Below are 23,882 nucleotides of genomic sequence, written 5' to 3'. Positions count from 1 at the left end.
GACTTGCCACCGTCTGTCCTGCACAGGGATGGTCAGCTCCTGAGAGGCAGGAGGGGGCTGCCCTCATCCCTGGGCCCTTAACCTCTGCCCAGGAGGAAGGAAAGCTGCCTGCCAGGTGGCAAGGTCAGGGGTGGGCACTGGGCCCTGGAGCCCCCCTCTGGCCCGGCTCCTGCAGGGAAGTGGTGAACCTGTAACTAACGCCTGTGCAGATGGAGTATCTGAATGCCTCCCAGGCTCCCGCGGTGTAGCTAAACCCAGAGCCTCTTCTTCCCCTGCATAGTACTTGGCCTGCCCATGGCCTTTGACCTTCTGACCCAGGAAGGAGGTTGGAGGCCACTGTGGCTGCTGGAGGTGGCTGGGGAGGGAGGAGTCCTTACGTGACCTCCCCAGGGTCACTCGGCAAGTCAGTGCCAGTGGGGCCCCCAGCTCCTTCCAGGCTCCCCATCATCAGCGCCAGACCCTCTTCTCTGGGCTGTGTCCAGAGCGGACAAGCTTTACTGTGACCGCAGTTACTGTTGGCATCTTTCCACGGGGGCTCCATGCTCTCTCATCTCTATTGTCTCAATTAGCATCAGGGCTGCTTTTATTAGGAGATCTCCTTTCAGGAGTGACATAAAACATTTCTTGAAAGGAAGTACAGTTTCCATTTTCTCCCCCTCTTACCCATCATAACGCATTTCCATTTCAATTGAGTCTGTTTTCTTTTTGTGCATCACATTTCAGAATCTGCAGCATTAAAGACCAGCTGGGTTGCCGTTTTGAGCGGTCCATTCCCAGCACCTTCCTGCTCCTCCTCCCCGCCCCTCAGTGGGCTGGTCTCCTCCTGATCGTTGCTCCCTTGGAAAGAAGGGCTTGAATCCACTTCTGTCTGCCTCAAAGCCTCTTAACAACCTACTCCACCCTCCTGTAGGCCCCCAGATGTAGCTGATGATGGTGGTAAAAATGGCCCAGGTGTTGCAGATGAAGCGAGCTGATGATTGCTGTAAGTTGAATTGTGTTTCTCCAAAAAGATACATGTGAGTCCTACCCTCAATTCCTCAGAATGTAACCTTACTTGGAAATTGGATCTTGCCAGAGGTAATCAAGTTAAAATGAGATCGTTAGGGTGGGCCCTTGTCCAATATGACTGGTGTCCTTATAAAAAGGGGAAATCTGGACACAGAGACAGACACAGAAGGAGACGATGTCAGGAGGCACAGGGAGAAGATGGCCATGAGCCAAGGAATGCCTGAGCCTGCGGAGACCTCAGGAACAGGTCCTTCTCCAGAGCCTTCCGAGGCAGCATGGCCCTGCTGACACCTTGATACAGAGTTCTGGCCTCCAGAACTGTGAGAAGTAAATTTCTGTTGCTCTAAGCCACCCAGTTTGTTGTATCTTGTTACAACAGCCCTAGTAAACTAATACAGAGATGACGACAAGGTGGCAATGCATGTGAGGGGCTGTGTAGAGACATTGCTGGGAAGGGGCTGCCTGGGACTACCTTTCCCAGCACCCCCTGCATGTAGGTGGAGCTATATGATCAGCTCTCACCAGGGAGTTGGAAGAAGTGATGTGATTGTCACTTCTGGCTGAGGTGATTAAGAAGCGGGTGTGTCTTCTCCACTCTCTCTTTCCCCTCTGCAAGCTGGAAGCAGAGCAGTTTGAGGCCTTGGAGGAAGGCAGAGCCATGAGATGGAAGGAGCCTGGGCCCTAAATCACCGCATGGAGGAAAGCTGCCTGCTGGCTGGCAGTGTCAGAGCTCTGAGAACATGCGGCAGATTTAACCCAGAGGAGGTGATGCCTGTGCACGGCCTTGAAAAAGTAAGTGACCAGTGGGAAGGGGCAAGGTGCACCAGGCAGAGGAGACAGCATGTGCAGAGGCCCAGGGGAGAGAAGCTGAGCCCTGGGGACCTCCAGTAGTTTGTGTGGTTAGGGTATATCCTGTGATGGGGAGATAGGAGACCCCAAGGCAGAGAGGTGAATGGGAGCTGGGTCCTGGGGAGGCTCGGTGCCATGTGGGGGACTTTGGGAAGCATGTTGAGTCCCTGCTGGGTGGCTATTGAATGCTTTTGAGTAGAAGGACCATGTGACCACATGGTCACACTTGTGCATTTGAAAGGGCCCTCTGGCTCCCAGCGTGGGGCTGGATTGGAGAAGGAAAGATGGAAGGCAGCAAGACCGAGAGGGAAGCTGGCCCAGTGCACTGGGAGAAAGAGCAGGGGCAGAACTGAGGCAGAGGGCCTGGGAGTGACTTTTAGGGGAATTCAGGATTTAGAGTCAACAGGCCTTGGTGATCAATTTCGAGGGAGGGTGAGGGAAAGGGAGGGATAAAGGATGGTGTGTAGGTTTCAGGCCTGGGGATGGTGGCGCCATCGCTGAGATATGGGGATCCAGGACTTGGACAGTATCTCTGTTCTGGCCCTGGCCTCAGTTTTCCCAATTGCAGTCCTGTGTCCAGAGTTACAGACGTAGGTGATGGATCAATAGCTGGATGAATTAGTCAAAGGGCCCAGCAAGAGCACATGCGGGAAGTTTATAGTGGGGGACAGTTTTTACTTGTATAACATCTGTATCCTCAACAGGCAGGGGCAGTCGTGCCTGTCTTGTTCACTTCTGCACCCCTTACACCAACAGACGGAGCCCAGGACACAGCAGATACTCAATTAATGGTCATGAATGAATGGAAAAATCAACAAACAAAGTGCTTTGATTTGGCTGTGCCCAGAGGACTGGTCGGGACTCCTGGGACCGTGGAATGGAGATCTCGGGTGCCGGGGTGGTTTATTTTTCATTCCTTTGATGATGGGTTTAGAGTTGAGGTAAGGCCTGAAAAGAAAGACAGCTGGGTCCAGCAGCACAGCTAAGTGGGCCATTTGGGAGCCGAGGAAAGGGGTATCATTGGTCTGATGGTCCTTATTGGTCTTAGCAAATCAGAGCCTCCCCGGTGTTCCCCAGTGGATGACAATGAGGAAGGATGCCAGTGCGCTGCTGCCTTCCACACTGTCCGTGGAGAAGAATAACCTCTGCCCTCTCCAGAGCCGGCTCTGCTCTCTGCTTCCCTCCATCCGTCAAACAGAAAAGCAGGCGATGGGTGGTTTGTTTCCTTGCCTATTTCCTTCTCTGACAAAGTCAGTTACCCTGTGAGGAATGGTTCCATGCATCTCACCTGGAGTCAACCAGCTTTTCTGCCAAATGTCCAGAACACAACCCAATGGAGACAGGCTGTGTCCCTGACTCCTGCTGGATCCCCAGGGAATCCCTGGTCTTCCCTTTGGAAGGGGAACATTGTGGCAGGGCTGCAGCTGAGGTGCTTTCATCCATCCTGAGCAGAGCTGGCTGGGATGCCCTCCCTGTAGCCAGGCCTGTTCCTGTGGCCCAACAACGGGGAGGGTTTGCAGAGTCTGGCACTGGCTGCTTCCTTTGGGAGGCAAGGAGCGCTGTGAAAGGACGCCTAGCCAGGCAGGCACACTTTCAGAACCAGGCTGTGTATCATCAACAAGGCCCCACCCCATGCTTGCAGGCACAAAGGCAAATGGCCAAGGGAAGATGAATAGGCATCTCAGAGCCCCCCCCCCAATTCCGCACTGCCCTGCCTGCATCAGGTCTTCACTGGCCCTGTCTGGACACTGCCCAGTCCTGCCCCCCGCCCTGCCCCAGACCTACCGTCACCCAGTTGCCATGTGCTCTGTCTCAGGCACAGCCCTGACCGTGCCAGCCCCCTCCCTGCTTAGGAACATTCCAGGGTTCTTCCTCTCCTACCAAAGGAAGCCACTCAACTTTGCAGGTGAGGCTGACCTTGATTGAACCCATTAACAGTCCTGCAGGGAGGCTGTGCAGTGCAGTGGTTAAGACCCCAACTTTGAAGCCGGGCTACCCTGGTTAAAATCTTGGTTCTGAATGAGTTACTTAATTTCTTAGCACCTCAGTTTCTTCATCTATAAACTGGAGATAATGATAATATGTATCTCATGCCATTGTTATGAGGATAAATGAGTTAGTGTGTGTAAAACCCTCACCACCTGCTCATTCTTGTGATCTGTTACTCCTCCTCCCCCTCTTCTTCCCCTTCCTCCTCCCTCCTCTCCCTGCCCCTTAGACTTGTTATTTAATTGCTCTAAGCCTCAGTTCATTCATCCTGCACGTGCAGATGGTAATGCCAACCCCACAGGCTTCTTAAATGGATTGAATGGATTGAATGTCCACGAGCAGGGCTTGGTGCACAGTGGGTGCCTAATAACTGCTGGTTAACACAATCGGTGCTGGGCTGACATAAGCCAGCTCTGTCTCCAGGACTTCATCTCCAGAAGGGCAGGTAAGATCCCTGGGGAAACCTTATCCACCAGTTTTGCTCTGGGAAAGAGAATTGGAAACTTTTCTAATTCTAAAGAGTAAATGTCAGAGGCTTGGGAAGGATTTTGAGGTTCTGAAAATAAACATCGGCATGGAAGGGAGTGAGGGAAGGGGGAGAGAAAGGAGGGCATAGAGGTGAAGGAGGGCCAGGGTGAGAGGCAGAGATGAGATGTCCAGACTGAGTGAGAGAGAGAGAAACCTCAGTGCCTGCCCCCAGATGCCGGGATACAGAGCTGAGAAAGCAGGTAGCTGCTGAAACAGACACTGTCATGCTTGGCTGATGGATGCCACTGGGTAGAGCGGCTCTGTTCTGCCATCAGGTGAATTGAACAGGTCCAACAGCGGGTGTTTGATGTCAGCAGATATTTGCAGAGCTGGGCTTTGGGAATAATAATACCTGCTCCACATGGCTCGTGGGTGAATTTAGAAAATGAGTTAGAAGTGCCCGTCTCTGTGTCACACACAGTAGGATTGCAATAAATGATGTGCTTTTTCTCCTTCTTGTCCTATACCACATTTTCTTTTCTTGGTCAGAACCCATCAAATTCTCCATGAGAAGTAGCCAGCTTTCCCCCTTAGGTAAGTAAAAGCAGTTTGTGATTTTCTGTGAAAGATGCTAGGTTGGTTGGTACTTTTATATGACAATGTAGATTTTATCTTCTGCTCTTGCTGCTGTGAAGTAGGAATAGTGAAGGCATCTGAAACTCACTTTCTGGGGGTCCGGCTGCCCTTGTGCACAGAATTTCCCACTGGGTTTTAGTGGGTGCCTATAGAGCTGGTGCCATCAAGGGCACACTGAATGGGCCTGCTGTTGCCTGGCGGGCGGGAGCCTTCTTCCCCTGTATGCTTCTGCAGTTTATGTGCTGATATGGTGGTTTTAGCACATTTATAAACATTTGGGTATCTTCTTCAGTCATTTATTTTTCAGTTATTTTTAGGGGAAAATAAATTCTTTACACTCTCGTAAAGTGACTGTTCTGCAGCCTCAGACATGCCCAGTGGATGTGAGCAGGAGCTGGAAGAGGCCCTGCGCTGAGAATCAGTCCTGGGTGGGCTGAGAGCTTGTCGTGCAGCTTTGGGAAAGTTGTTCCCTCTCTCTGGGTCTCAGCATCTCCTTCATCAACTCTGATATTTATAGTCTGAATGTTCCAGGAGTGTGAGGTTCCAGGCAAGGGGGAGCTCAAAGACTCTATTTATGAAACATATATGTACCTACTATGTGCCAGGCACAAGGCTGTGTCCCAAGGAAGCAGATCCGTTTCTTGGCCTCAAAGAACAGATCTAGAGAGAGGAAATTCACTCCTGAAATACGGAAAAGTCACTGTAATGTACAGAATGGGAGCTACGGGGGCAGGGGGTTCCTTTTCTTTACTGCTGCTCCCTCCTCTGTGGGTCCCGCTGGCCTCTGCCCCTGCATCCCTCCTGGAAAAGGGGGCGGGGCACATCAAACTGAGCACCATCTTTCCTTCAGGCGCCACCACTCCTGGGCACCCTACCTCTCCCCAACACCGGCTGGCTGTTGACTGTGCTGTTGAAGCTTTATGGCACCTTTAATCCATAATCAATCTGCCAGGAGGGCAGGGACAGAACTGATTGTGTACGCAGCTCACATTACCCTCAAAAGCCCAGCCCAGCCCAGTCAATCAATGCACCTGCAACGGTGGGGACTTCTGCCTCAAATCAATAGCGTTTACAAAGTTAGGCGGGAGGGATGGAATTTCTTTTTCCTGCCCCCACTTCCTTTCTGGAATAACTAACCATCTCTCTTGCAAATAAATGCCTCGTGCCCTGCAGGCCCCTCAGGCCCTGGGGGGCTGTGGAGAGGTTTCCTTTCAGTGGACCCCAGTGTCTCCAAGCCCTGGCCCAAGAGCTTCACATGTGGACTTGACTCTCCCCGCAGCATCCCCGTGAAGTAGCATTTCAGGGGGGTTGAGTCACTTATGTGAGAATGCACAGCCAGGAAGTGGCAGAGCCTTGATATGAGCCTGGAACTAACAGATTAAAAATAATAACACGGAGCATTTATGGAACCCCTCCAGTGCCTGGGGAGGTGGACTTGGAGAGGAGGGGCTCTCTGAGCTGGGTCCTGGAGAGCGCTGAGCTCTGTTCCCCAGGCGGGCATGAAAGGAGAGGGGGTTCCAGTTGCGTGAACAGCAGGGGCAAAGGCAGGGGAGGGGAGGGAGCTGCAGGTGGGTCCCCGGGGCTGGAGGCAAAGGGCTGGCTGGGAGAAGATGCTGGAGAGGGGGCCTGATCCTGCGGGGCCTTGGATGCCAAGCCAGGGAGCTTGGGCTCAGCAGTCAGAGAACTTGTAGATTTCAGAAAGTTCTTCCATGTGGTAGGCTGAACCTGGCCCCCTTCAGCCCCGCTCTTTTGTTTTATTTTATTTATTTATTTATTTTTAAAATTAAATTAAATTAAATTTTATTTTTTTTAACATCTTTATTGGAGTATAATTGCTTTACAATGGTGTGTTAGTTTCTGCTGTATAACAAAGTGAATCAGCTATACATATACAAATATCCCCATATCTCCTCCCTCTTGCATCTCCCTCCCACCCTCCCTATCGCACACCTCTAGGTGGTCACAAAGCACCGAGCTGATCTCCCTGTGCTATGCGGTTGCTTCCCACTAGCCATCTATTTTACATTTGGTAGTGTATATATGTCCATGCCACTCTCTCACTTTGTTCCAGCTTACCCTCTTTTGTTTTAGCTTTTCTCCTGAGCCCCATGGGACAGGACGTATTTGTGTGTCTCTCCAGGACAGCCAGAGAGACAGCTGCAAGTGGCCTTGGCTCCGCCCATGGATGCCTGTCTTCTCAGGTTTAAAGACAGGGCGCTGCAACCCCTCCCATCCTCACTTCATTATGCCTCTAGTCACCCTCCAGGTCATCGATAAGAATAGGTAAGATTTAATACCTGCAGTTCTACAAAACTGATGTCCGTGCGCTCTTGCTGTGAGCCAGCCCCTTGTCTTGCACTGTGCATGTCACCCCTCATGTCGCCCTCACAGCATTCCCATGGCCAAGGTTTGACGTCATTCCCATGTCCCAGGTCTGTGCTTTAACAGTGGTGCTGTATCACCGGCTGCCTCTCTTTTGTGGTACTCATTATTCTCTGAACTTTTCTACTAAACCATTCCAACATGTAAAAAAATAAATAAAATAACTATTTAAGAAGCTAGACTGTCACATCCTTGGTCCTGGCCTCCCTGAGCACAGAAGATGGCATCTATTCAGCTGTGACTCCCAGGTACTGAATACTTCCCTGTGCTGGCCCTATACTAAGCCCTCTACAAAGATCTCCTCTAGTCCTCCTAACTCCCCCCAATACCAAGAGGCCAGTTTAGTTATCTCTGTTTTCCAACTGAGAACAATGTAACTCAGAGATGCAAAGGGATTTGTCCAAGGTCACACAGCTAGGCAGCACCTGGCATCAATAACTGACGCCAGAGCCCTTGTTCTGAACTCCTGAGCAGGGGGAGTTCTCTGAGTCTGACTTCTGTAAGGGGAAAACAGAGGAGCGAGAACAAACTTGTCTTCGGTTCTGGTGGCCAGAAACCAGGAGCCCGAAGCTCTATGCTGTTTTGAGGATGGATGGGCTGAGCTCCTGTGCTGGCTGCAGCCTGGGTGGCTGTTCTGCCCTGAATTATGGCCTCTGTGGTTAAAGGGCTCTGGCTTTGACTTGCCAACCCAGGTGCTTTGTGTCACTTAGGGCCACCTTTACCAGGACTCTGACAGTCTCCACAGTGTGGGGTGGGGGGAGGGACTTGATCATCACTATTTCTTCTTCTCAATGATTAGACCAATGCCTCCAGTCACTGCTGCCCCCATCCCTGGCCCTACTGGAGCAGCATCAGAGGGGCAGCTTGTGCATGTAATTCAATAGCCAATCATGGAGGACACCTAGTTTGAGGCCTTGCCTGTGGGAACCCTGTATCAGTCAGCATAGGTGAGGCTTTACTTAGTAACAAATAGTCCCCAGTGGCTTAAAAAATATATATATATTTAGGTCACTGACATTTTATTTATTTGTTTCTTTCTTTATTTAATTTATTTTGAAATTGAAGTATAGTTGATTTATAATATTGTATTAGTTTCAGGTGTACAACATAGTGATTCAGTATTTTTATAGATTATACTCCATTTAAAGTTATTACAAAATAATTGTTATATTTCCCTGTGCTGTTCAATATATCCTTGTTGCTTATTTATTTTACATATAGTAGAGTGTCTCTTAATCCCATACCTCCATCTTTCCCCTCCCTGCTTCCCTCTCCCCACTGGTAACCACTAGTTATTCTCTATATCTGTGAATCTGTTTCTGTTTTGTTAGGTACATTTGTTACACACATTTTGTTGTTTTATCTTTTTGGATTCCACATATAAAACCCCAAATATTTATTTCTTGCTAATCCTACCTGCCCTTTGTGGGTTGGGTGGGGTGGCTCTGCTCATCAGGGCCATTCACGGACCCCAGGTGACAAAGTAGCTATCAAGCCAGAGATGGAGAGAGCCCTGGTGGGTTTACACTAGCCATTAAATGCTTAGCAGGGGAATGACAAGCATTACTTCATTCACACAACTCATTGACCAGAACAAGTCACATGGTCCCAATGAGCCACAGGGGACAGGAAGTTCAGTACCATCACACACCTGGAAGGGGGAGATGTGAAAAGATTTGGCAGAACGTATGACTACCCCAGGCACCACGGGGCTGTGAAGGGTGGTGACTCTGCCCCCACCTCCCCCTTCATACCACCTCCCACCCTGCACACCACCCCAGGGGGCTTACAGCTTCAGCAGGGTGACCATGCTGATTTTCCTCCCATTCAATCCCAGTGGTCTGTGGACATAATTATCCCAAGAGTCTGAGATTCAGCAGGTAAACGAGTTGAGAGTGATCACAGAGCTTGGAAGTGACTGGGCTGGGACTGGAATCCAGGTTTGTCTGGCTCAAAGCTCAATCTTCTTCTCCCCGAACCGTGGTGCTCCTCAAAATGATCAGAAACTTGGCAGAGCAGTGGAGAGGCTGGGATGAGTGCTGGGGTGCAGTCAGTGCCACAGGCCACCAAGAGCCTAAGAACCCAGGAGGGTCTGGAGGGGTCACATCCAGGTGGGTGAGGAAAATACAAGGTGCAGTGTGTGGGACTGAGGATGCTTACTTAGTAAGAGGCATCAATGACAGCCTCTGGATAGTGAGCTCTTCCTTTGTGCCAGGTCCCCTGCCAATCACTCTGCACCAATTCAATCACTGAATTCTCAGAACAACCCCCTGATGAGGTACCATTGGATAGTACCAATGAATAAGGTACCATTTTACAGATGAGGAAAATGGAGGCCAGAAAAGTTGATGCCTGAGTTCACTCAGCTGGTCAGAAGCTGAGCTCTCTCTTGCCACCTGCAGCCCTTTGCTTTTCCTTATGAGCCCCAGAGCCTGACAACCAAGCTTTGGGTTAAAAGAGCATGTAGAGCTCCCAACCTGCTGACCACCTTCTCGTACCCTCTCACTCTGCCAAACCCAAGCTTGCCTTTAAAAACTCCATTTCTCCAGAGAGGGACCCACTTCATTATGAAAGGCCTCCCTCCACAAAGACACGACATGGAGGCCGATGAAATTCACTTGGATTCAGCATCACTTTGGAAATCGATGCGCTATGATTGCAAATCCAGTGTCTGTCAGCAGCTGCCTAATTTTAGCTGGATCTTTGCAGGCTTCTCACCAGGCTCGTCCGCCCCTGTGGACTGACAGAGCCGTTCTGAGAGTATCATTGATCTTTTGACTAAAGTGTCCTAATGAAACACAAACCTGCTGTTACTCAGAGAGCTGTCTGCCGTGGTGGCACAGAAGAAATGCTACCAGGTCAATGATAACCATAATTTCATTGTAAAACACACCCTCTTGTACTGTGTCCCTCCCACCTCTTCCCTGCTTTGATCTTGGGCTCACAGCTCAGACCTGGAAAATCGATGCCTTTCACTGTTTCAACTTTGTCACAGAGCAATGGGGGGCGTTGGGTGGGGAACCATCAATAGGGTGTTAAAGATATTTCCGGTTATGTGCAAGATCCCTGTGATGAGGGCCTGTGGCAACTTGCAGTGAGTTAGCACCTATTTATTTGCAGGAGGGGAGTTGGTGGGAGGCTGAATCAGTGCTCCTGTTCTGGGGTATTCCACCCAGCTAAGTGACTGAGGAGGTGGCAGAGGTGGAGGGCTGCCAGAGGTTCTGGAGTCCCTGGAAGTCAGAAACCATAGTCTTTAAGGGTGGAAGTGGACAGAATAAGAAATCGGTGTCTTATCTTGCAACCTGTTGGCCAGGCAGTGGGGAGTTCCGGGAAAGGGGGCAGGGAGAAAGGCATCTACCACTTTGGAGACAGGTGTTCTCTGGCAGGACCGGGTCATCAAATCCGATTTGGGGACGATCCTGAGGGTCCAACGACCTCATCTTAGACGTGGGCCCGCCCCCTGAGACCTGGGGAAGGAAAGGCAGCCTGTTTCTCGATCCCCCTATAAGTCAGTGGCAGAAAGAGAGATGCTGATGCCCCCAGTTAGATTTTATGGATCGCAGGGGAAAGAACACAGTTTCCTTCAGCTGGCCCTGAGGGTGCCCAACCGTCTAGGCCAGGGATCAGCAAACCACAGCCCACGGGCCACGTCTGACCCCACAGTCTGTTTTTGCAAATAAAGTTTTATTGGAACACGGCCCCACTCATCCTCTCCTGTACTGCCTAAGGCTGCGTTCATGCTCCACCGGCAGAGCTGACGAGCTGCAGCAGAGACTGTGCAATCCACACGCCTGAAACATGGACTATCTGGCCCTTTCTAGGAAAAGTGTGCCGACCCCTTCCTTTTCTAGACACTTACCTGAGGGGCTCTTACACATAATTTATGCAGAGGTTTTATGTACATTATGATATTATTATGAAAAGTCAGACATTTGTTTTCAAAGGGAAACTGACATGGATTCCTCCAGATTTAAAATTGACAGCAGCAAAGCTTCTCAGATTGCAGTGGGGAAGGGCCTGAGCCTAGCCACTCTCAAGCTCCCCTCCTGTTGCTCCATCCCCAAGCAGGGCTGCCAGATAAAATACAGGACATCCAATTACATGTGAATTCCAGATGAACAACGGATTTCTTTTTTACGATAAGTATATCTCAAGCAGAATTAATTGAAGCATTCTGTGTAGGAAAACAGAGAGTTATTAAGAACAGGAGCTCTGAAGACCTGAGCTAACTTGACATTGATTCCCAGCTGCCGTGCTTATGTTGTGTGTCATTGATAATTTCTCTAAGTCTTAGATGTTATCTATAAAATGGATTTATTACTAGTACGTATCTCATGGGATGGCTGGGAAAATTATTTTTAAAAGTCTAACTCCAGTACCTGGATTTCAATAAATGTATTTATTGAATAAAGAACAGTTAAAAACAGAACAGGTATATCCTAAATATTTATGGGTTATACTCATACTAAAAAAATATTCATTGTTTAACTGACATTCAAATGTAATGAAGAGTCCGTCGTTCTTACATTTTTATTTGTTAAATCTGGCAACCCAACCATTGAGCCACCTCAGAGGAAGCAGGCCACAAAAATCTTTGGTCTCCAGAATAGATTTCAAACTCCTTAGCCTGGCATTGCAAGTCTGTCCTTGGGCAAAGTCTGCAGACTCATTGCCTGCCCCTACTTTTCCATCCCCCGCCCCCATCCATCACCTTCCACCTCAAGCTCCTTCTTGCTTCCTTCCACACTTCTGTGCCTTTGCCTACACTATTTCCCCTGCCCAGGCCGCCTCCACACACCTGCCCACGCTCAGCTTTGCCTCTTGGCCGGTGCTGCAGAGTCACCTCCTACAAGGTATTCGGCTGCAAAGACGGCACGTGCAGGCAGGTAAACGGAATCTAGGAAACAACAGATCAGACCTCCTGGCGTAGGTTCATTGTGGACTGTGGCTTCACGGAGAGGAGTGTTGGCAAAGTCGTCCCAGGCCAAGGCCTGAGGGGCTCCTGCTTTCTCCCCAGGAGATTCCTCCCTTTACTTTTCCAGAAGACCAGAGCCTTTCACTGGCAACCTGCCTCACACGAGGTGAATATGGGAACTGGACTTCTGGAAGGCAGGCTTTGGCAAGGGCCCCGGTGGAGGCCTGAATCCTCCCGGTATCAGGAGCTCCCAGGGCGCCTTTGAGGAGGTGGGAAGTGGGGGCAGGAGGGCAGGAGCCTGGAGGGAGAAGGGGGATGAGACGTGGCTGCCAGGTGGGTCTCTTTACTCCCACTCGCTGCAGGTTACATTTAAATGGGATAAAATTATCCTCTAATCCCCTTTATTTCCATTCAGTGCTTCTAGAAAAGACCCACTTGACATGTAGGAGAAGGAAAAAAAGAAAGCGAGAGATATAATTTTCAGTTGAAACTGCAGGATGGAGAGATCTCAGTGAACTCAGCGTTTAGTGTGTCTTAATGTCTCCATAAATGAGTCCAGGTGAGTGAGATGATAGACAGTGTGCCAGGATCTCCCCCACATGTCCCTGTCTTGGGGGGAGGGGCGTTGCAGGGGGAGGGTCTTGGCCCTCCTCACATAGGTCTCTCCCAGTGATAGGCCGTGAGGCTCACTCCTTCCCTCTCCTCATGGGCAGCCTTGAAGTCCATGTAAAGAGGGCACACCAGAGAGGGTCACTCATTTTAAATATGCATCGTTCCCTGGACCATGATCATTTCCTTAAGAGAAGTATCCAGGGGTGGATTTGTCAAGACAGATGCTTTTGATGCACTTTCCCAGAATGCCTTGGGTCAAGCCTTGGCTCCACCATCTATTCTCTATGTGACGGTATGCAGACTACTTCCTCTCTCTGTGCCTCCGTCTCCTCATCCGAAAAATGGGGATGATAACAGTACCCACCCCTCCTAGGGTTGTTGTGAAAAAGTAAAGTGTTTACTACACTCTCCACTCAAGAAAACACTCAAGAAATTGTAGCTACTACTATTATTTTTTTATTATTATCCTTAGAGTGCCTCCAGAAATGTTGTGCTAATTTTAGTGACTAACAGCACCTCTTGAGTGTTTTAGACATGGAAAGGACAGGATGGAGAGAGCTGGCTTCTTTTCCTGGGTCTTCATCTGACACATATAATCTTGCTGAACCCTTGTCCCTCTTTCTGAGTGTCAGTTATTTCATCTGTTAAATTAGCCATGGTCTATGTGATCACTGAAATCCTATTCAGGCGATGAATTTGTAAATACAAATAGCTGGAAAACAAGGAACTTTCAAAAATAGGACAGATATGCCTTTTACAATCTTTCAAATGACTCAGGAAAACTTGTTGATGAAGTGGAGATAAACTCACGCCTGGATCATGATATATTCTGAGTTATTTGGGTCTACTCTACTTCCTACATCCATTTGTTAGTTTAATAAGCATTTATTGGAAAGCACCATGGGCAAGGTTAGGGTTTGGGGAAAAGGAAACCCTTCAATCATTCATTCATCCACTCACTGAACACACGGTTATGGAGTCCCAGCTCTGTAACAATCACTGTTCTGGGCACTGAGAATACAACCATGAAAAAGATAGACAAGGGCTCCACCCTGTAGGAACTCACATTCTGGAGGGGGAAGCAGGTAATATACAAGTGTATCAATAAGTAGATTGACTTCAGACCATGATGAAGGTGATGCAAGTAGTAACTGAGGGTGATGTGCTTGAACAGGGGATGCTGTGGGACAGGAGGATGGAAATGCGCGATCGGATGATCAGGGAGGGCTTCTTGAGGGAGGTGATATTTGGACTCAGGACTTAACAATAAGAAGGATCCAGTCATGTGGAGATCAGGGGGCAGAGAGCTCCAGGCAGAGGGAACAGCATGTGTAAAGGGCTGGAGGTGCACGCTAGCTGGCTATGTTCTAGGCCCTGAGGAAAGGCCAGTGTGGCCGGAGCAGAGTGAGGGAGGGGAGAGCAGTAGGAGATGAGGTCAGAGAAGCAGAAACAGAATTACGAGGATTAAAAGTGTTTAGCTCAGTCGCTAGCACACAGTAGGTTCTTTATAACTTTTCCCTACTTCTGAGAGCTCACCTGGGTACAGATAACATGAGTGGGAGGAGAGCGAGGAGACCAGTGAGAGAATCTTGAGGTCCTTTCCAAACCCAAGAATTTGTGAATAGGAGGCTTGAAAACAATTTGCTAATTTTAGTAAGGTAAATACCCTCACTTCCAGTCCTTTTTATAATATTAAATGGTTTCACAAAATATTTTTTGTTCCCTCCCTGGAATTATGATCAGTTTGTGTTAGTGACATTTTATTGTATTTTCAAAGACATGTCTAAATGTCCCCTTTAAAAGGCAAAGGCTAATTCACGACTCAGAACTCCTTTTTTTTTTGAGTTTTGGAAATATCTGACAGTATTCTAATATTAGTAAAACTGTAAGTTCCACAGAATTTCTTTTATGCACTTGGAAAATTCTCTTATCTTGGCCCCTTGCCCTATGCTGCCCAGAAAGTCAGTCTCCCTGGGCCCTCCTGGATGTCCAGGGGCCCCCAGGTTGGCCCTGTGTTTCCCAAGGAGGCTCCTTTCAATGACTCACAGGACTGGAACCAGAGCTAAAGGTTGAGGAGCCCAGCCCTTCATTTCACAGATGAGGAAACCAAGGTCAGAGAGAAGAGACTTTCCCAGCATGTCTACTGGGAATATAATCTGGGACAAGGATATCTCCCACAAACCCCTTACCCCACAGCCCATGGAGAGCAGCTGCCCTTCCCAGGTATGCAAAAGACCAGTTCTGCCAATAACTGCAATTAATTCATTAATTGATTCATTCCAAAGACATCCACTGATGGCTACCACGTGCCCAATAATGAGCAAGGCACGAGGAAAATAGAGGATAATAAGATTAAATCTCTGTTCTCGAGTTGGAGTGTGAGCAGAGGCAGACCAACCAGAAAAAATCACATCCTCCTCGTCCTCCTCATCGTCTTCATAGTCAATGTCACCATCATGAGCATTATCACAGTTTTACAGGGTGTGGTGGGAACGGAGCACAGTTTGTCAGGAGGCAGAACTGAAGGTTTAGCAGAGGAGGTGACACCTGAGACTTAAAGAAGTGACAGTGTTTGCTGTGCAGGTGGTGGAAGGGAAGCAATCAGAGGCAGAGGGAACACACGGGCAAGGCATGGAGGTAAGGTGACAGAGAGTGTGGCATGAGGACCCTGCAAATATTCAGGTGAGTACAGAGTGCAGGAGGGGTGTGTCTGGAAGGGGCTGGACAGGTAGCCTGGGGCCAGATCACGAAAGGACTTAAATACCTGGTCAAGTGCCCAGCAACACTCCCTTCTCTCTCCATCCTTCTGCTAACAGCCTTTCATTTCCTTCTTGTTTGCCCCTTCCCCAATCTCTGTGGCTCTGGACTGGTTGTCAATCAACCACCTCCTTCCCAACAAAGGAAGGAGCATGTGACTCAGAAGTGACCAATCACAGTACCCAACCCAAGTGGCTACTGTGATTGGTGCAGGGATAGGCACATGGCTCAAGCCAGGCCAATCAGAGCTCTTCTCTAGGGATTGATGAATGGATGCTGGGCAGGGCAAGGTCTCTCTTTCCTCTGGGCCACGGTAAGCCTGGTGGTGTCTTCCACCCTGTCGTCTCCATGCATCTGGCCATTTGGAAGAAAGGATGAGCTGGGCTTCTGACCTGCGTTATGCTGCGTAAATGGCTCTTCTACCTGGGTCTGAGTGTGGAGCCCATGGTCGTAATCACTAACTACCTTGGCTGCATCCTTCCCTGAAGCAGGACCCCTCCCTGCCCCTACCCTCCTTTGGCTCCTCCAGCCTCTTTCCACAGCAGCCCTCTTGCCTTTCCTGACTCATCTGTAAGTAAAGGCTTTTCCTCACCTCCGCTGGAGTGCTCAGAAGCTCTGCTTTGCTGGGGGAACTGGGACGGACACCTTCACTGCTTGGCATTGTTCTCAGGAAGCTGAGGTACCTCTCAATTATTTATTAGGCAGACTTTCTCCATGAGAGGGCCTGAAATTCTGGGAAACTTTTCCCTCTGTTGCCTGCTGGGCCAGTCACAGGGTCGTAGCAATTTAGTGAGCCCGGGAGAGAAATGAGAGTCTGTTCCTCCCCAAGGGGAGCCCGACTGGGTTGATCTAAAATAGACGGGGAGGGAGGTTGACCCGGCTCGGGGCCGGTTATTTGGGGCTGGCCTTGCGGGCTGCTCCCGAGGGCGCTGGTGAGGAGCAGGGGGAGGTCCAGGTGCTGCTGGCACTTCTGGGCTGTAGAGCTGAGTGGAGAGGCTGTTGGGAGGAGGGTGGGCGTCCCTGCCCTCGGGTGTATCCACCTGTGTGAGGTCCCCATGCAAGAGAGCCTTGGTTACTGAGGCTCGGGTCTCCCCCACCAGCCCTGGTCTCTGGGAACCCCAGACACTCAAGATTATTTGAGTTGAAGTCTATTAGCATTCAATGTTCATTCAACTAAATTCGTTGCCCTTCTGGCTCATGGAGATTTAGAACCGGAAGGGACCTTAGAAGCCACAGAGTGTATCCTCTTCAGAGGTGTGACTCGCTCGCTGATAAACATGTCCGAAGAGTCCCTTGCCTCAGGATAGCATCCCATCTCTTTAGCACAGATTTGAGGTCTGTCTCGTGTAGCCCTCAGGACACTCCCAGCCCCACTTCTGGCCACAATAAATGCTTCCCCAACATATTGTGAACCTGCACTGCTCTGGGCCTTTGCTCCTGTCTCCGTGTCTGGATTCTCTTCCTCTCTCCCACTTGGTGCCATTCTAAGCATCCGTCAAGAGTAGACCAGATGTCTTCTCCCTAGAGCCTGCCCCTTCCCACAGGCAGAACTAACCACTCTGTCCTCCATCCTCTCACTGACGTCTCATCTTGGATTCCCTTCTCAGAAAGACCTTCACTGATCTGCCCATCTGACGGGCACAGTTCATCCTCCACGCCAGAGCCAGACTCTATAACGTCACCCTGTTTACTTTCTTCCAGCACCTCTTCCCGCCTGGGATAGTCTTGCCTATGATTGTTAACCTGTTCCTTCCTGCCTCCCCACTCCAGACGTCAGATCCTGGGGGCAGGGACCTCGTCTGTTCGCTGCTGCACCCTCACCCCCATGTGGGCTGGCACACAGTAGGGCCTCAATAAACCTGGTGGTGGCACGAGTGAACCTGACATTGGGCCTTTGTCTGGCATCCCAGGTTCTCTCCTTGAGGACCAACCTGTGTCCTAAAGTGTCCCAGCTCCTGAGCAGCGCGATCCCGTCCCCTCCCCTCCGGTTCTCCTGTGCAGCACGAGGAGGAGGGGCTCAGAGCCCAGGGGGTGACTTCACCAGCCTCGCCCTCTCATGCTTCATGGCTCCTCTCTGGGCTCCTAATCACAGCCGCATTTTGAGGGTTTGGAGAAGGAGCCTTAAGGCCAGTCAAGTGGCTAAATCACGTCTTTTCAAATGGGGCAAACACGGATTTACACAATAGCCTGTGACAAACACATCTTCAGGGGACAATCTGGCAGGAAACATCCCTTTTTCCAAAGGGTGCATCGGCCCTGGGAGAAATAATGAGGGCTTTTTCAGGATTCTAATTATTCCCGGTGCTGACAGGTTGCAGAGCCAGAGCTGCCGCCGCCACCCAGCACTCACGCGGGCACCCAGCGTGTCTACTCCTGGGTCTCCAGGTGAGCGCCCTGCTCCCAGCGGTGCCTGGGGGCCCAGGGTGCGTCCTCGTGGTTCCTGCTCCCTCCTGCCGACAGGCACGTGACCTCAGCGGGAAGAGGGCCTCCCTGTGAGCCCAGGACCTGGACACAGGGGGTCCTTACCCAGCGGGGCTCTCTTCTCCTGCCGGCAGCTGTAGGGGCCCAGCAGGGGAGGTTTCACGGTCTCCTGAATGCCCCCGACAGGCTCCTGAGGCCAGGGGTGCAGTGGTTAGCGCTCGGGCTGTGAGGCTCTTGCTTGGTAAAGAAATAAAGGGCCCCACACTGTCCAAGCTGAAAAGGGCCTTGGTGACCATCCACCCGATGCCTTGACTGTCCAGATGGGGGAACGAAGGCAGACATGGGGATGTTGAAGGGAGAATGGTGCAGGGGCTGCATTCTAGGAACATCCTTAGTGCCAAGCTCTCCGCAGTAGGGACGGGGCTCACCCACATGGAGCCCCCGCTGAGGGCCAGGCCCAGCACCTGGGTGACCTCACTCAGGGCTCACACCAGCCCTGTGATGCAGGTATTATCCCATTTCCCAGATGAGGTAAGTAAGGCTCACAGAGATTAAGTGACTTGCCCAGTGCCCCACAGCAAATCCCTCCTAAACACAAAACTGACCAGTTGGGAAAAGACACCTGACCTTCCCGGCTCTTGCACCAACCAGAGATCCCCCAACCCTCCCACTTCCTGTCCTCCAGGGGCGGAGCGTAGAGGGAAAGATGCAGGGCAGGACCAGGGGCCTTTGTTGGAGCCTGAGATGCACCTGGGTTCTGCTCATTAGGAGAGGATGGAGGGTCAGTTACATCGCTGCCCTGCCCCATGCTGTCCCCCCTTCCCCAGACTGAAACAATTAGATGGAGAGAAAAAAATGAGGCTTATGGCTGCTGGTTTAGTGCCTTAATGGTCCCTTGTCTAGATGCAGGCTGCATGGAGCTGCAGGAATGTATGGGCTTCCTGACATCCCGGCTCAAGGCAGCTCTTCCTCAAGGCCCAGAGCAGCTCCTGGCTCCCACTCGAGCCCCCACTCCTGTCCTTCCTTCTTAAATCCTAGAGGGCTGGCCCCAGGAAGCACTCCCCCGCTGGGCTCCCCTGCCCCTGCCCCAGCCTCAGCAGGGTCCTTGGTTCTACACCCCCCACTTCCCCTTCACTGGCGATTTCAGGACCCTGAACAAGGAGCTTGGGAGCCATGGGTTCAGTAGATGATGCAACTGGTCCTGTCTGGCCGGGGTCCTATCTCTAATGTGTCCACCTTGGACCAACTTCATTAAATCTGCCTGGACCCTCATGTGTCCCCCATCCTTCCTTGCCTCCTCTTCTCATCCATTTCCACAGCAGCCAAGGGGGAATCTTTCTAAAAGGTGAGTCAGAATAAGTCCATCCCCTCACTAGTGGCTTCCCCATTGAACTTCACATAAAATCTGAACTCATCATGGAGAATCAAGTATGGTCTTTTCAGGGAGCAAATGACCAATGAGGGAGGGTGATTGAAGGGAGTTTGATGGAGGAATGATTCACCAAGGTATAGACAGGATACAGGAAACCAACAAGGGATGGTGGGGCCCCTGGGATGAGCAAGAGCGGGGAGCTGTGTCCATCTCAGTTCTGACGGGGCCGAGGAGGGGTGGTTATCAGACTCCAGAGAGCGCTGCAGCCATGGGAGAGGGGCTACCCGATGGAGCTGGAACTACAGGAGAGAGATGCAGCCACTGCCAAACATAGCTTAGCGGGAAGAGCCATGAATAAACACCTGACCTCTCTCCTCCTCCCCCTGGTCTCCTCTGTTGCCTCCAGGACCCAACAGAAGCTGGGGGGCCAGGAGGGTGCAGGGCCCTGTTGGTGCTGCCCCCACAGGTCAGTGTCCCAGGCACAGAGCAGGGGAGGAAGGTGATGGTGAATCTGGAGGGCACACAGAGGACAGCAACACATGTGGCCCCTGAGACCCAACCAGATCTGCCCGGCCTGCCCCTCGGACCTCGTCTTCTGCCCTCTGCCCCTCACTCACCCTGTCTCCACCACACTGACCTTTGTTCAGTTTCTCAATTACACGGAACTCACTCCCACCTCAGGGCCTTTGCACTTGCTGTTTCCTCTCCCTGGGAAGCTCTCTTCTTCCTCATCCATTCATGGCATTGAGGTCTTGGCACAAATGTCACCTCCTCTGGGGACTATCCATTCACTCACCCAACTTTGCCCCCATACCCTACCCAGACATAATTTCTATTGCATCGCCCTGTTTTATTTGCATCATAGCCTCTATTGTTATCTGACATTTGTTGCTCTACTTCTTTGTCCAGCTGGAGCATCAGTGCCAAGAGACCAAGACCAGATGTCTCTTGTCCCTTGCCGTATCCTCGGCACCAAGGGCAGTGTCTGCATGTGCTACATGATTAATGAATGCTTGTTGAATGACTGTCAAACAACAAGACAGGCGAGGATAGTGGGTAAGAGCACAAGCTTTGCAGTGACATGATCTGTGTTTGAAGCCCAGCTCCACCACTTTCTTAGCTGTGTGACCCTGGTCAAGCTGCTCAGTCTCCCTGTGCCTCAGTTTTCTCATCTGTTAAATAGGAACAATAGGACACCATGCCTCACTGGGTTGTCGTAAGGATTAAGTGGGTACATGTAGCACCGACCTGGCCTGTAGTAGTACGTGGTATGTGAGGATTTGCTCTTATCCTTATTGTTCTAGATTTCAGCATCTGAGCTGCTGCTTTGCTCCTTTTCCTGAGACCCCAGACCTTTCAGGGCTGAGACTCAGCCTCTCCTCCCATCCCACAGATACCTTCAAGCTGTACAGGATTTCCGAGGAGGGCCTAAGCCTCCACCCCAGGCTCTGGCTACCCTCCCAGCCTCACATAAAGCCCTCCTGCTTCCCTTTCTGGGTAGCAGCCTGGGGGTCTTACTTCAGCTCCTTAGACCAGCCCTGCCCCTCCCACCTCAGGAGAGGACATCCACGTTGCTCCTTCTGCCTGCCACACCCCTGCCTCTACTTACCTCACTGCATCCTTCAGTCTCTGATCAAATGTCACCTCCTTCAAGAAGGCTCCCCCAACCTCACCTGGGACCGTATCAAGCCCTGCTACCCATCTCAGGCACCTGCCCTTCTCCTTGGCAACACTTGTCTGTGGGAATTAACTTTGTTATCAGCTAGTAAATGTTTTACCCCTCCTCCCCCCACCAGGATGTATACCCTGAGCTCAGGCTCTTCTGTGCCAGGCTTGGTGGGTGTTTGGGCAGCTGCTACCTGCCCTGGGCCTGGCCCTGCCTGGTCATTGACCTGGCATCTGACCCTAGATCACCTTGTCTCTTTCACCCAAGCCTCATTCGTTTGCCTCCCCACCTCCTTCGCTCCTGTCCTGCCTCCCTCTCTCCCTCCCTTCATGCCTCCTTCCCTCCCTCCCAGCCTCCAAAGCAGTTACTGTCCCCTGAGCTGAATTTTGAAAGATCTTCTCAGGGACAGTTAAGGAAACAGCACTCCAGGCAGAGGGGGCAGCATGTGTGGAAATCCAGAGTATTTTTGCAACTTCAGCAGCAGACAAGGGGAGGGAAGGCTGGCAACAGGTGAAGCTGGAGACATGGTGTGACAGATTGCAAAGTGCTCACAAACCCCAGCCTCCCCCACAGTGTATGCCCTTTGCTATGCAGTGTTGGTTGCTGCTCCTCTGACCAGGAGGTTGAACCTGTTTCTCTACCTTGAATCTGGGCCTGGCACAATGACCTGCTTTGATCAAGATGACATTAATAACATAACACATGCAGGGACTTGAAAAATGCTGTGCAAGGGGCCAGCCCTTTCCTGCTGCTGGGAGACCTGTGACCGCCACCCCCGGGCAAGCTCAGGCTGGCTTTCTGGGGATGAGAGACTATGTGGACAGATGCCCCAGCCATCTCAGCTGTTCCATTGGAGACCCATACAGTTGGCTGAGGCCATTTGGAACCATCAGCCCCAGTCAGGCCAGCCTGGCCTGGAAGAGCTGCCTGGCTGACCAGCAGAGCCATTAGAAATGTACACGCTTGTGTTTTAAGCTCTAAGTTTTAGGATGATTTGTTATGCAGCAAACGCTAACTGATACACATGAGGAGTCAAATTGGGGAGGGGAGTTGCCTTCTGTGCTAGGTGGGGAGTCTGGACTTCATTACAGTGACTTTACTGCAAGCTCTGGAACCTGGTGGTCTGGGTTCAAATCCCACTCTGCCACTTCCCAGCTGTGGGACCTTGCGTAGGTCATTTCACCTCTCTGTGTCTCAGTTTTCTCATCTGCTAAATGGGGATGATGAGCAGTGACTGGAACATGGTAAGCACTCAGGAAACATTGGCTGCTAGTTTGTTGACCTTACTTTGTGGTTGCCGATTGCTATATCTGCAGACTCTGGGGCTCTGGCCTGCCTTAGCTCACTCAGACCCACAGGACCGGATGAGGTGGTGGGTGTGACCCTGAACCATTTGATGTGTGTTGTTGCCAGTCCACACTGTGGGTCTCATGACCCCCAGCCAACTCAGGACCATCCAGATGTTCTGTGGGGGCAGAGTCTCCTCCATTTCTCATGGCTGAGACTCACCTGGTTTTCAAATAAACATGTGTAGCACTCACAGGGCTTCAGGAAGAGCATAATTCCACATGCACATGAGGCAGGGATCATATTGTTATGATGTTTCTCTAAATACCTGGAGGCCTTTGGGCAATGGCTGCATTTAAATGAAGCATCAGAGAAATTAGAGATGACACCCTTGTTTCTCTGACAGGCTGTTTGGCTTTATGAGACATTGGTAAACTATCAAGCCAACTCCAGTGCCGTGGTTGCCTAGTCTGCTCTGAGACGGGGGCATGGAGACCCTTTGCCTCTGCTCCCCCCAGCCTCAGAGCATGGGATTTCCCAGGATGGTAGCGCTAAGAAAGGGGGTTTGAGGGTCAGTGAAACAAAAGGGGTGGAGGTGAGTGATGTAGGAATCAGGCAGATGTGATTATTTCACTTCACCCTTATAATTTGACTATAAGGAAAATCCTATTATTTCCCCCATTTTACAGAAATGAGATAATTTATCCAAGGTCACTGGGCTAGTTGGTGATGATTGCAACAGTTCTGACCAGAGAAAACTGTTCTAGGCATTGTGCTAAGCCCATCCCCATCCATGATCTGGTTTAACCCTCTCCATAGCCCTGTAAGGTGGCTATTACAACTCCCTGTTTATAAATGAAGAAACTGAAGCTCAGGGTCACAGAGCTCATAAGGACTCAGGGTTTGAACTTGTGTGTCTCTTGCCCTAACGTTCATATCATGAATGTTCCCCACGTGTCTTTATTCTTCCTGAAGCCCATAGAGGAGAACAGCAGAGCTGTTTTGGCAACAAGATTACAGCCTCATTCCTTGGAGGCCCAGAGCAGGTTGGAAGGACCCCCTCCTAATCTGGGCTAATGAGTACAGGGGGTCTGGGAGAGTCAGAAGTGTCTTGGTTGAGTTCTCCAGAGCAGGAGCCCCAGTGGGGATTTGTAGCTGACACCTATGTGCTCTTCAGTGATGTGCATTTTTCTGAATTGCTGGTATGTGCAGACATCCTGAGGCACCATGTTGAGTCCTGACTCTCGTAGTAAGAATAATATAAATAACAACAACAGTGACAGCTACTTTATGAAGTGCCTACTGTGAGAGGATGCACCACATGGAACATAGCCGTGCTTTCCATTGTCAGGGACCACCTAGAAAAATGGCGGCATTTCTCCAGCACCCTGGGAGGGAGACAATGTTGCTTCCTGAGTGAGAGCTACCAGCCATCGGACCCCTGGATAAGTGAAACCCATGCATAACCCATTTGAGGCACCAGGGTCAGGAAGTGCTGGGTAGAGTGAAGAGGGCAGCCT

At 50.8% G+C, this 23,882-nt stretch overlaps 1 long non-coding RNA gene across 1 annotated transcript; it reads right to left on the bottom strand.

Annotated features, from left to right (window-relative positions):
• Nucleotides 1-613: 613 nt before the first annotated feature.
• LOC309646520 lies at nucleotides 614-17,849 on the bottom strand. The gene is made up of 2 exons (XR_014255417.1): nucleotides 15,624-17,849; nucleotides 614-2,805 (listed from the first exon to the last, which is right to left on the bottom strand). It is a non-coding gene; the product is annotated as an uncharacterized lncRNA (long non-coding RNA).
• Between the last annotated feature and the right edge of the window lie 6,033 nt (nucleotides 17,850-23,882).

This window comes from Balaenoptera physalus, assembly GCF_965194825.1.
Source record: "Balaenoptera physalus genome assembly, chromosome: 1".
In the NCBI taxonomy this organism is placed as follows: Eukaryota; Metazoa; Chordata; class Mammalia; order Artiodactyla; family Balaenopteridae; genus Balaenoptera; species Balaenoptera physalus.
Note: the sequence above shows the minus strand (reverse complement) of the source record. Positions and strands in the feature narration are given on the sequence as shown.